The sequence below is a fragment of the Triticum urartu genome, chromosome 3A (assembly GCF_056163025.1).
Source record: "Triticum urartu cultivar PI428250 chromosome 3A, HENAU_Tu73, whole genome shotgun sequence".
NCBI classification, from domain to species: Eukaryota; Viridiplantae; Streptophyta; class Magnoliopsida; order Poales; family Poaceae; genus Triticum; species Triticum urartu.
Window position 1 is genome coordinate 694,608,534 of NC_141875.1, and position 10,538 is coordinate 694,619,071.

At 42.2% G+C, this 10,538-nt stretch overlaps 1 non-coding gene across 1 annotated transcript; it reads left to right on the forward strand.

The window, feature by feature from the left end:
- Positions 1 to 318: 318 nt before the first annotated feature.
- Positions 319 to 405, forward strand: TRNAS-GGA (transfer RNA serine (anticodon GGA)). Its single transcript has one exon. It is a non-coding gene; the product is annotated as a tRNA-Ser (tRNA).
- The last annotated feature ends 10,133 nt before the right edge of the window (positions 406 to 10,538 follow it).

Here is a 10,538-nt window from a genome sequence, read left to right on the forward strand (position 1 = left end):
AACCGTGTCAACAACGAGAAATTGAAATGTAAATCTGGATGGTTTGAAGTGGAAACCTTAACATGCAAAAGTGTCTACCTCATTAGAAAAGCAAGTATCTACCGGCGATATATTCATTCGAGTATCAACCGGCGTCAACCAGTTGTCAAACTCCAAATATTTCGTTCGTAGGGGCATGAAGAAGTTGCTAAACCGGTGAAATATGAAATTGGAAAGGAAGTCAAACTCCCTATGGAACCTGTGATCGGTTGTACCTGTACTTTAGTGATACGAAAACTCTCTATTCACTCAGTTTCTGGTCAATAATAAGATTATGTAGGAGAGATGGCCGAGTGGTTCAAGGCGTAGCATTGGAACTGCTATGTAGGCTTTTGTTTACCGAGGGTTCGAATCCCTCTCTTTCCATTTCTGTTAATTCACCAACGTTACCGACCACAATGAAATTTCTAGTAAGAGGAAAATCCGTCGACTTTCTAAATCGTGAGGGTTCAAGTCAAGTCCCTCTATCCCCAATAAAAAGCCCATTTTACTTCCTAACTATTGTACCAACCTCTATTTTTCATTAATGGTTCAAACAAGATTCACTATCTTTCTTATTCTACTCTTTCACAAACGGATCCGAACTGACTTCTTTGGATCTTATCCCATTCATACAAATGAACATATTATAGTATAGGCAAGTAATCCCTATTATTAAGTAAGTCATTCACAATCCATATCATTATCCTGATATTTACTAAGTCCAATTTGAGAATACTTTTTTCTTTTTTAGTCCCTTTAATTGACATAGATACAAGTACTCTACTAGGATGATGCACAATAAATAGTCAGGATAGCTCAGTTGGTAGAGCAGAGGATTGAAAATCCTCGTGTCACCAGTTCAAATCTGGTTCCTGGCACAGAACGAACAATGAATGCCTTTTCGGGAAAGAAAAGGGCCACATATTTTTTATAGGGAAAAGCTTTTTTTAAGGGGAAGAATCATCAACAAAAAATCCAGGAAAGAACAGCGAAGGAAAAACGTGAAAAAACAAGTGTTTTCCCGGAACGGAATAGCGGAAATTCCATACGTTGATCACCAATGTTGCATGTCTTTCCTTAAGCTGGAGTACTTTGAGTTAGAAGGCCTACTTTATTCGTCCTTTTAAAGCCTACTTATTCGTCTAGCTATTTCCAATTCTAATAAATAACCCGATCATATCATATCTTGGAAAACCCTAAGACTACCCAAGGCTGTACCCTACAGTGTTACCTATAGTCTATACTTGTGCATACGTTGCCTTCTCGGGTGGCAAGCTAGAACCAAGTAGTCTAGGTATCAATTCCAATTTAAGTCAATGATCCTCATTTTCTCCAACATTAAGAAGATTATTGGTAAGGTGACCAACCATCACACAGGATTCCGGGTCGGAGTAGCACCTCTTGCCTGATATATACAGGTCGTTACTGGCGATTCATTTGTGCCCTATGGTGTTCAATTGCCCGTTTGTTCCCTCCCCCTCGGGACGGGTCAACCTACTTTGCCCGCTCAGGCGCTCCAAAATGCTCTGACTAGACCGCCGACACCCATGATTTGTCCATCATTCAAAATGGCATTTCGTAAGGGCTCATAAGGTAGAAGGAAGCACAGATCCTCCGTGCACTTTCGCCTAGAGTTAGTTTGATTTTTCACTACTGTCTGAGTGGTGGCTAAACCCTGAAACTTTTCCTTGAAATGAAATAAAGATCTAACTTTATTCTAGTAGTGGTTTCCGCAAATGTGGATAATCTTGTTGATTAACACCCACTTTCCATACCCTGCAATTCAGAGGCCATCACCTCTGGTCTTTTAGTAACATATCAGTAAACAAGGCTCTCCTCGTGTAGCTTTTTGTTCTCAAGGAAGAAAATCTCATTGATTACTTATAATGCCGGATGAAGCAAGTTACAGCATTGGTTCTTTCGTGATTCACGTATATTGGAAATCTCTTTCTTTAGGAAATGGGATGGCATTCAATTCTCACTTAGGGATTCTCTTCTTCCTGAACATTCATGAAAAGAAGGACTCTGGCTTTAATGCTAAAGTTTAGTACTGGGCTGAGCGTACTTACCTACTTAGACAAGAGGGATACTTATAGATCTCTATGAGCGTAAGGCAAAGTGGGCAGGACTACTTCCACAACTACATTTTCGCTTAAGCAGGACCTGTGAGACCTCGAAGCAACCGTCTACTACTAGTTATAGATGCTATTTCTAATTGAATAGAATGGATGCTTCACAGCGGTTCTGCGACAGGCAGGGAAGAATTCTCAATTAGTTCATTGAGTTTAGGAAAGGATGCCAGTTTGGAACAGTTGGTGGAGCATGGTGAAACGCGCTCATTTGGAGTGGCTGAAACAGAAACGTACTCGAGAGCTACTCGTCTTCCTAAAAGCTCTAGCAATGCAAGACCTGTCCTAATGCAATAAATACCGGTGCTCTCGAACTCAATCAGCACAGGTACAGGGCCAGGTGCTTCTCCAGCTCTTGGTACCGTCTCTTGTGCCCCACCTATATAGCTAGGGTTAAGTAACCCATTCAGGAGAAGATAAGAGAAACACCATCTGGTAAGGTTGGATCTATAAAACAACGTTGGTTGACAGAGCTATCTTGACATTATAGGTGGGGTCTTTGGATAGCAGGTATGCTGTGTCAGAGAGCATTGGTGAGATTATCCATCTTATAACCCCCGTTAGACCGACAGATGATAGATTCCCTTCCAAGCCATTGAAACCTCGCTTTTCTTATCTAAATACAGGCGTTAGAATACGTTTTTTGATTGAATAGGTTCTATCTGCTTCCCTTCATTATCCGTGTGCTTGTGAATTTATTATAATCCATTTCAGTAGGACAACAGGGCTCTTGCCTAGCTGATTCTAAAGTGGAAGCAATTCAGGTATCAGCAGATACGGGTACTAATTCACATTTCTGTCACTACCCCGTGGTATTGGAGCTTGTAGTGATAAGGATTTTTTAATAGATAGTTTGTTTTATCCTTGAAGTAAGAGCACTGAGAATAGCTTAGCTTTCCAGCCGAAAGAAAGCATAGAGAACCATCAAACAAATACTGGATGGAGAATGCACTCTTCGTTGCCCAAAGGAAGACGGAGGGAAATGGCCCTTTCTCAGGATGGATTTATTGATTCAACTCATCTAGATGATGATCTGTACCTAGTAACCTATAAAAACAAAGTGAGTGATGATTTGTTTAAGGAAATGGAGGAGACAACAAAGCAGCCAGCTAATACAGCAGTTCAGCTCTCAGCTGCTATTGCTGCCTATGCCAGGATAGTGTTATACCCTTTTATTAAAAGGGATGATTGCTATTATATGGACACGGACTCTATTGTTGTTCAGAACGAACTTCCAGAAGAAATGGTATCACCTAGCGAAATAGGAAAGTTTAAGAAGGAGCACTATGTAAAAGAGGGAATCTTTTTGGCTCCCAAGTCATACTGCATACATGCATTACATGAAGATAAGGAAGAAATAATCATGAAGCATAAAGGACCGGTTAGAAAGGTAATCACTAAAGATTCTTACATAAACCAGCTAGCAGACCCAACATTAAAACAGCAATTTTCATGTTCAGCTGACTTTCATCGTGATTTTAAAAATTTATGTGTAGAGAAAAAAATCAATACGTACGTAGTTGGGATAGGAAATAGTACGAAGCGAGAATTAGTATACGATGAGGATGGAACGTGGATAGGAACTAAACCTCCTCATGTAGGAGAGGATTCTATTGATAGTATCCATCCTACTACCCATAAAGTCATAACCGGCATATTAGGCAAAATGAATAATCTAACGAAAAAATGCAATCTAAAAGATCATAAATCTGATGATGATAAGAAGATCAAAGATTATAAGAAGAGAGAATCTCATCAGACAAAGAAGAAGAAAGCAGATAAGAAGAAGCCAGTGAATAAGAAGAAGAAGCGGTAAGAGCAGTTAGGATGGATAGCGGGCGAAGGACGAGAGAAAAATGCTGATGTCAGTGAAACAGGTCATAATACTCCCTATGTCTTGACTACAGGGAGAGTGAGAAAAGACCATCTTTCGGTTACTGTGCCTGTGGTGCTTTCTGTAGGGATGACTTATGGCATGCGGGAATGTCAAGTAAGTACGGCTTTCGATAGCTAATACGAGTTGGGATGACCAGCAACGTCAAGAGGGGTCAAGCAAAACTAGCTCTATAAGCTCTTTAAAACGAGCTAGAACCGCATCAATCGAATTCAAGGTAATAAATCCCACTGATAAGAAATACATAGGCCTTACGCCCACTTACCACTTCAATGACGGACTTCTCCGATACCGATACCAAACCTAGCTTGAGAGAGATCACAGGCATGTGGTGAACCATACCGAGTGAATGAGTACTGAAATGAACCATATCGAGCTGTGGTCTTACTCTACAACTCAAGTTCGATGAGCTCTTAGCGGAGTTGTGTGCCTACTATCTACTAAGTTGTGTGCTAGGGATGGAAAGAAAGCAAGAAGCATGCCAGGCAGTTTCCACTTTCTTACCGGGCGAAGCCAGTGAATGGTTAGCTATTCGAATGGTTTACTTTACTTCGATACTGGCATTCTTCTTTAATGAATTCTATTTCACAGGTGGAATGAGGAGAGCAAGAGGTGAGATCCGATTGCACGACAAAGTAGATCTGCACGTGGCGAAAAACAAAAAATCTCATAGATAGACAGAGATTTCAGGAAGGATTCAGCAGTTGAGTGATCTGGTTATCCTGGGGAATCCGGAACGGTACCCGCATTCTAGGTCTAGGACTTCGAGTTCCCTTTAGAAGCAGTTTTCCTCTTCTTCAATCTCGAATCCCGAAGGGGAGGCTCTAGTTGCCAAGTAAGAAAAGATCTCGGTAGTTCAATTCATGCATGTGAAAGCTTATCTGCCAGATATAGATGATACTTGCCACTACTTGACCAAAACTGGGACTTGAGGAGGAATGAAATTCTAAGGGAAATCAATCAACTAATTGAAATAGTGATATCGGTATCGGAACTCTGGAGAAGGGCCCGGCCTAAGCGCCCTCTTGAGACTTGGACTCGAAAGAGGGAAAGATTAGTGGGTCAATAACCAAGTTCCCCGATTGGATTCCAGTATCTGATCAAGCCGAAGTAAGCAAGTTCCGGATTCGAGTTTCCTTTTCTGACTGGAATTCAAGTAGGATTCCACATCCACTCGGTATTCTAGCTGTACCAAGTCTTTTTCTTCACTCTTTAGAGGGAAAGTATGCTTTGGATTTGCTCAGTGATACAGGTATGCTTGCCAACCCTGCTGCATTGTCTTGATCTCTCCCTGCGATTCGGAACTTGGATCTGGGAAAGGAGGCTTAAGAAGAATATGACTCCATATTAGTAGTAGTATGTTGCACTAGACTCATATGATTAGGAAGAGATAGAAGTTATCGAAAGCAAAAAGGATAGGGGCAAGAAAAGGGTTTGAAAGTTCATTCTCACCCCTACAAACTTTCTTTTCTTCTTGGCGTACAGAATTCTCTGCCTTTAGTCACCCTTAGCGCGAACCATCTTCTTTTCGAAGGACGGAGTCGAGACTCCTATCTATTCGTAACACTTGCACGATGAACTATTCGTCCCACTATCTCCCTTTCCATGAGACCTACTATACCCCTTTTCTACCTATACCTGGCTAGACTCGTGTACCTCAATTTACGTACATTCACCTAATTTACTAACGTTATTGCCTGCAATCGAGCAAATACCAATAAGACATTGATCTCTAAGGAGCTGTTACGAAGTGTCGCAGTCGCTGCTAACGGTAGGATTTTCTATCACATTTTTTTCATTAACGTGCTTGCACCCACTAGTTTACTGCTTGCTTTAGCTTAGCTTTCCCGAAACCATCAACTCTAGCTTTTTGAGCAGGTTTTTACCAATCTGGTATCCGCTGCTGATCCATATTCTAAGATACCCGCTTTCTTTACGACAGTATCCTGTATGCTGACAAGATCCATGAAGTAAAAAGGAGGGATATGGACTCCATCCTATAAACTCAATATATAGAGGCTACTCCGGAAACAGGAAGAAACCACACTCAGCATACAACACCGACTCGTCTTAGACAGGCTTTTCTAAATACTCAATTATACTATTATGTACTTGACTTGCTAGGAATTGGATGAAACTATTAATGCATCCCATTATCTATTTCTTCATTCAGCTATGAGAGCTAGAAATTGATAGAATTTATCCATTCTACTTCCTCCACTTCTTTAAAAGCTTCTCCAATCACACTTATTACAATCTCACACACTTCTTCTTCTTCCTGACCTTGCGCGCAGCGCTGAAAATCCAGTATAGATTTCGTGATATATCAGGTATAGTGGTTTGAACCAGCTCATGCTTCAGTCCAAGTGTTTGCCGTACGCCTTCCTTAAAGGGCTTAGTTTAATCAGTAGTGGTCCTATCACGGGTGTCACATTCATTTTGACCTATCCGGGAGACCCTATTTGATTAAGAGATCCATGCGATGCCAGAATCCGTCACTAAAGCACCGTATTGAGAAATAGATACCCAGCTGAGGAGTAGATGAGGGGCAGTGAAATCCATCTAAAGAATGCCGTGGAAATGCTACTTGTTGAATATCAAAAATATAGGATATCGAAAGGTGATGCGAGCGCTAGCTCATCTTAGAAGTGAGGTGAAAGATTTCTTTGATTTCGCGATCGATCCTATTTTGCTGTTCGTTCTGTAAATGACCTTGAGTTGTTTTTCACATTCTTTCTACAGGTAATTGTAGATATTGACAAAGATGGTGTACCTGAAATGGTGATTGCACTTTGACTCAAAAGCACTATTCGATAAGACGCAGTAGAACTGTGCACCCGTTTTTGTTTGAGTTTGAGGCGACCTATACTAAACTATAATAGCAAGGAGAGACAGCAGCTGATACCAGATCATACTACAGTACAGCTAGTGCGTGCTAAAACCCTCCTTGTGTACTAGGTTTATGAATAAACTAAACTGTTGAGACGTCTCTAGTGTAGGTGACAGGGAAGCCATGCTCGTTAGAAGAGAAAACAGATGGTTTGAGCAAGCATGGGTTCAAGCTCTAGTGGATGGGTTTGATAGCTGAACGCAAGGATAATTCATCTACGTAGCTAGTTGGTTATGGTGGCGGAGAAGCCCCTCTTTAGCTAGATTGGGCTCCTTTACTACTTTATTTAACCCGGGGTTATGCCTAAAACCGGTATCTTATTATGCGTGTTCGACTAGTTCCATTTCTGATTCTCCTTCTTCGCTGGGGTCTACATACGAAAGAATGGAACACTCGACAGCTTCGATACTCAAATAACCAGCTCATTATGCTTAGGTTGGGTTAGGAAAACGAAGCTTTCCAAGGGACTAGTTCTTTCGCGCATCTGTTTCTCCATCCGTTCTCTTCACATAAGAAGCCAGCCGCCTACTCCTACTATTGGGTCGGTTGGTCGGTCAAGTGAACCACGCCCAGCAGGTGGGTATGCCGATAAGATTCCTTTGTTCGACGTACGTCCATATGAAGCGAGCGCTTCAAAACGAGGCTATTATGCTGAAACTAGGGCTCCCTATGGACGGGTAGAGCGAGAGGGATAGCAAGCACTTGAAAAGGGAAGGAAGGGTCTTAGAACTACTGAAACAGTAGTAGAACTCTTCCAAAATCCAAATAGGAGAGTGAAAAACAAAAAGAAGACCATTGGGCTGGGGAAGACTCCCTCAATCACTCTGCTGGGCGATGCTTCTTACTCTACCTTTCAATTCCTTTGCCTTTCTTCTTCTGATCGATCCAATGGTTCGGACTAGGACGCGTAAACCCCGAAGGGAGATTGACCCTACCTAAGTATTTTCTTAGATAGAAGTGGTTGGTCAAGTGTGAGTCACGCCGGGGCGGGTAGACCCACTTTTAATAGCAACGCCCAGATCAATGGAAAATGGAAGTTTCTAGAATTGCTGCTCTGTTCTGTTCAAGAAGTCTTTCTCCAGGGTTCGGTTCAGAAGGCGGGATGGAAGAGAGAGAATGGGCTCATCGTGCGACAAGGTCGATCGATCACTCAAACTGTTCGGTATCTCTACAATTGAGTGAGCTGTGTTGCGAAGGAAAATGATGAAATTGCTTACTTTTCACAGGCGTGAATTCTATCTTCGATTAGATAGTTTCCATGCTTTTGATAAAAAGATGGGTTGGTATCTGAATGAAAGTCGGTAAGCAATCAATCTAGTGCTGTCCTCGGCAGGCCAGGAAATGTAATAAACTTTGGAGCCTCATCATTGGAAAGATTGCCAACTTAACGGTCTAAAAAACTATTCAAAGAGTGACTTTTAAGCCCCACTGGTTCGCTTTATTTTCAACGGACATTTCCTCCCTCGTCAGCAGCTTCATTACCTGCTAAGTCTGGAAGGGTAGTAAAATCACTCACAACAATCAATCTTTTCTTATGATACTGATACGATGCAAACGGTGACACCCCCGGATAATGTGTCTGTGCATTTGTGTCTGTCTTCCCTTAGATGTGAGGAATCGAATCTCTATTGAAATCTGGAATCACAAGGTATCCTTTCTTTAAAAACACATGAACGGGCGCCTTGAATGAATAAGAAATCGCTGCTATAACAGAGAGTTGCCCCAGATCATACAATGTGGTTCTCTACTTTCGGCTGGCTGGCAGATCAGCGTATTTATACGAAAGAGTAGACAAAGGTTCTGACAGGGGTAACTACTACCAAGAAGCAAACTCAGAGAGATGAAGAGAGAGAAGTTAGCCGCAACCGATCATCGGAGGAAGCAGGCTTACAAGAAACTGATGGGACGATCGGAAGAAGAGAGTGATAACAGGTTTCTAGTTGACAACCTTCCGCATTTCTTATTGGGATAGATTTCATACATTCCTATTTCCTTTACCCTCCCATGAGGAAAAGCTGGTGTGATTAAGGTTATCTAAAGAAAAGCTCATAGTGTTATGCCTTGTAGCTTATTCCACTCTCTATAGTAGTTCCCTTCGATTCAACGCAGTGAAGACAGTTTCAATCGGGTCGATGGACCCTTGGTTGTTTTTGTGATAAGTCGCTATTATCAAATAAATAGTCATTTCTTGCTCGATTCGAGAGGTGATTTCATTCCACAATGACAATTCATGTTGAACGCGTCCTCCGGCATTTACGATTCTTCCTACAGAGGGCACTACTAGCAAAGAATAACCTTTCCACCCGACGATAGCTTGGCCAGATCTTCACGATAAATTACTTACTCGCATCAAACAAAACCCTTTGATTAATTGCCAATAGCGTCTTCTCTTGGCTTCCCCTCAACTGTTTGAACCAGATGTCCACCCCGAAATGAAATAGGTCTTGTGTCGGCCCCTCAGTTCTAGGCCGAAGTAGAGCGAACGTGTTTCCGCACGCGTCCAAATTCTTATTCATATACAACCCATTTCTGGTGTCTAATGCATACCTAACCCGAGATGGCCAGAGACAACAAAGAGGGGAGTTTTGCTCGCCTCAGCTATGGATAAATCCAAGCGTTGAAGCAAACACACTTAGCTATAACACCCAGTTATAGGTTTTGGGAAAAGTCCTACCGATGTAATTATAGACAGCATAATTTGGCCTTCCTGGTAGGGACCCATGTTATACCCTGACCAACGCTTCTTCCTTCTCTTTCCGTCCTTTGTAATACCCAACGCACAAACAAGGACAACTTTCTTAATGATTGATATTCATGAACGCTTCCTTCTCAGGCTTGTGTTAGTTAAAGACCCCTAGCCCGCCGATAAGCCTGCTTGCTACTATCACTTTCGTCTTCGAAGTCTCCATTCCCAATATCTTTATTGTGTGGGTGTGAAGTTCCCAGGAGATACATAGGGTAAGATCTATGACCAGGCAGCTGTATCGAGTTTCTCTTCTTCCACTATCGGATCGGGTGTTTTCTCCGTTCGGTCGGCTTGGCCAGCCCGGAAGTAATACGAAGTGAACGGGAACCTTGCGCATGCAGCGCTAACAACTTTCGACACGAGTACAGTAGGAATAGTTTCCTTAACCTGAGTGACCAAAGGAAGAACGCTCTTGATACATTCCATTCGGAAGATCACATTGAGTAGGTGGCTCCAGCCTGCCAGGAGCCCATCTTGAATAGTAAGTTCGGATTGCTAAGATAGGAGCAAAGCCGAACGTAAGCATCGGTACGGATCGACTGGCCGCCCACCATCACCACCGGAACTTTCACCTCTCGGCTCAGAGAGTTTATCGCATCCATATCTTCTTGGGGCTTTCGGGTATCTTTTATAGATTCCTTGATATGGAGGCACTAGTGTGACTTTAGGTGACCTAAGTTACTTAAGATGACTTTCGGAGTACTTCTGCTCGAGCTGCGGGTAATTCATTTTCCGGATGGTGCTTCTCAATAGAAGGATCGATACGGGTAGGACCACTAACCAACAGGAAAGCATCTCTAGATCCGATATGAGAACTTGCTTCTCTATACGAAATTCATTAAATGAAAAGGTAACTGT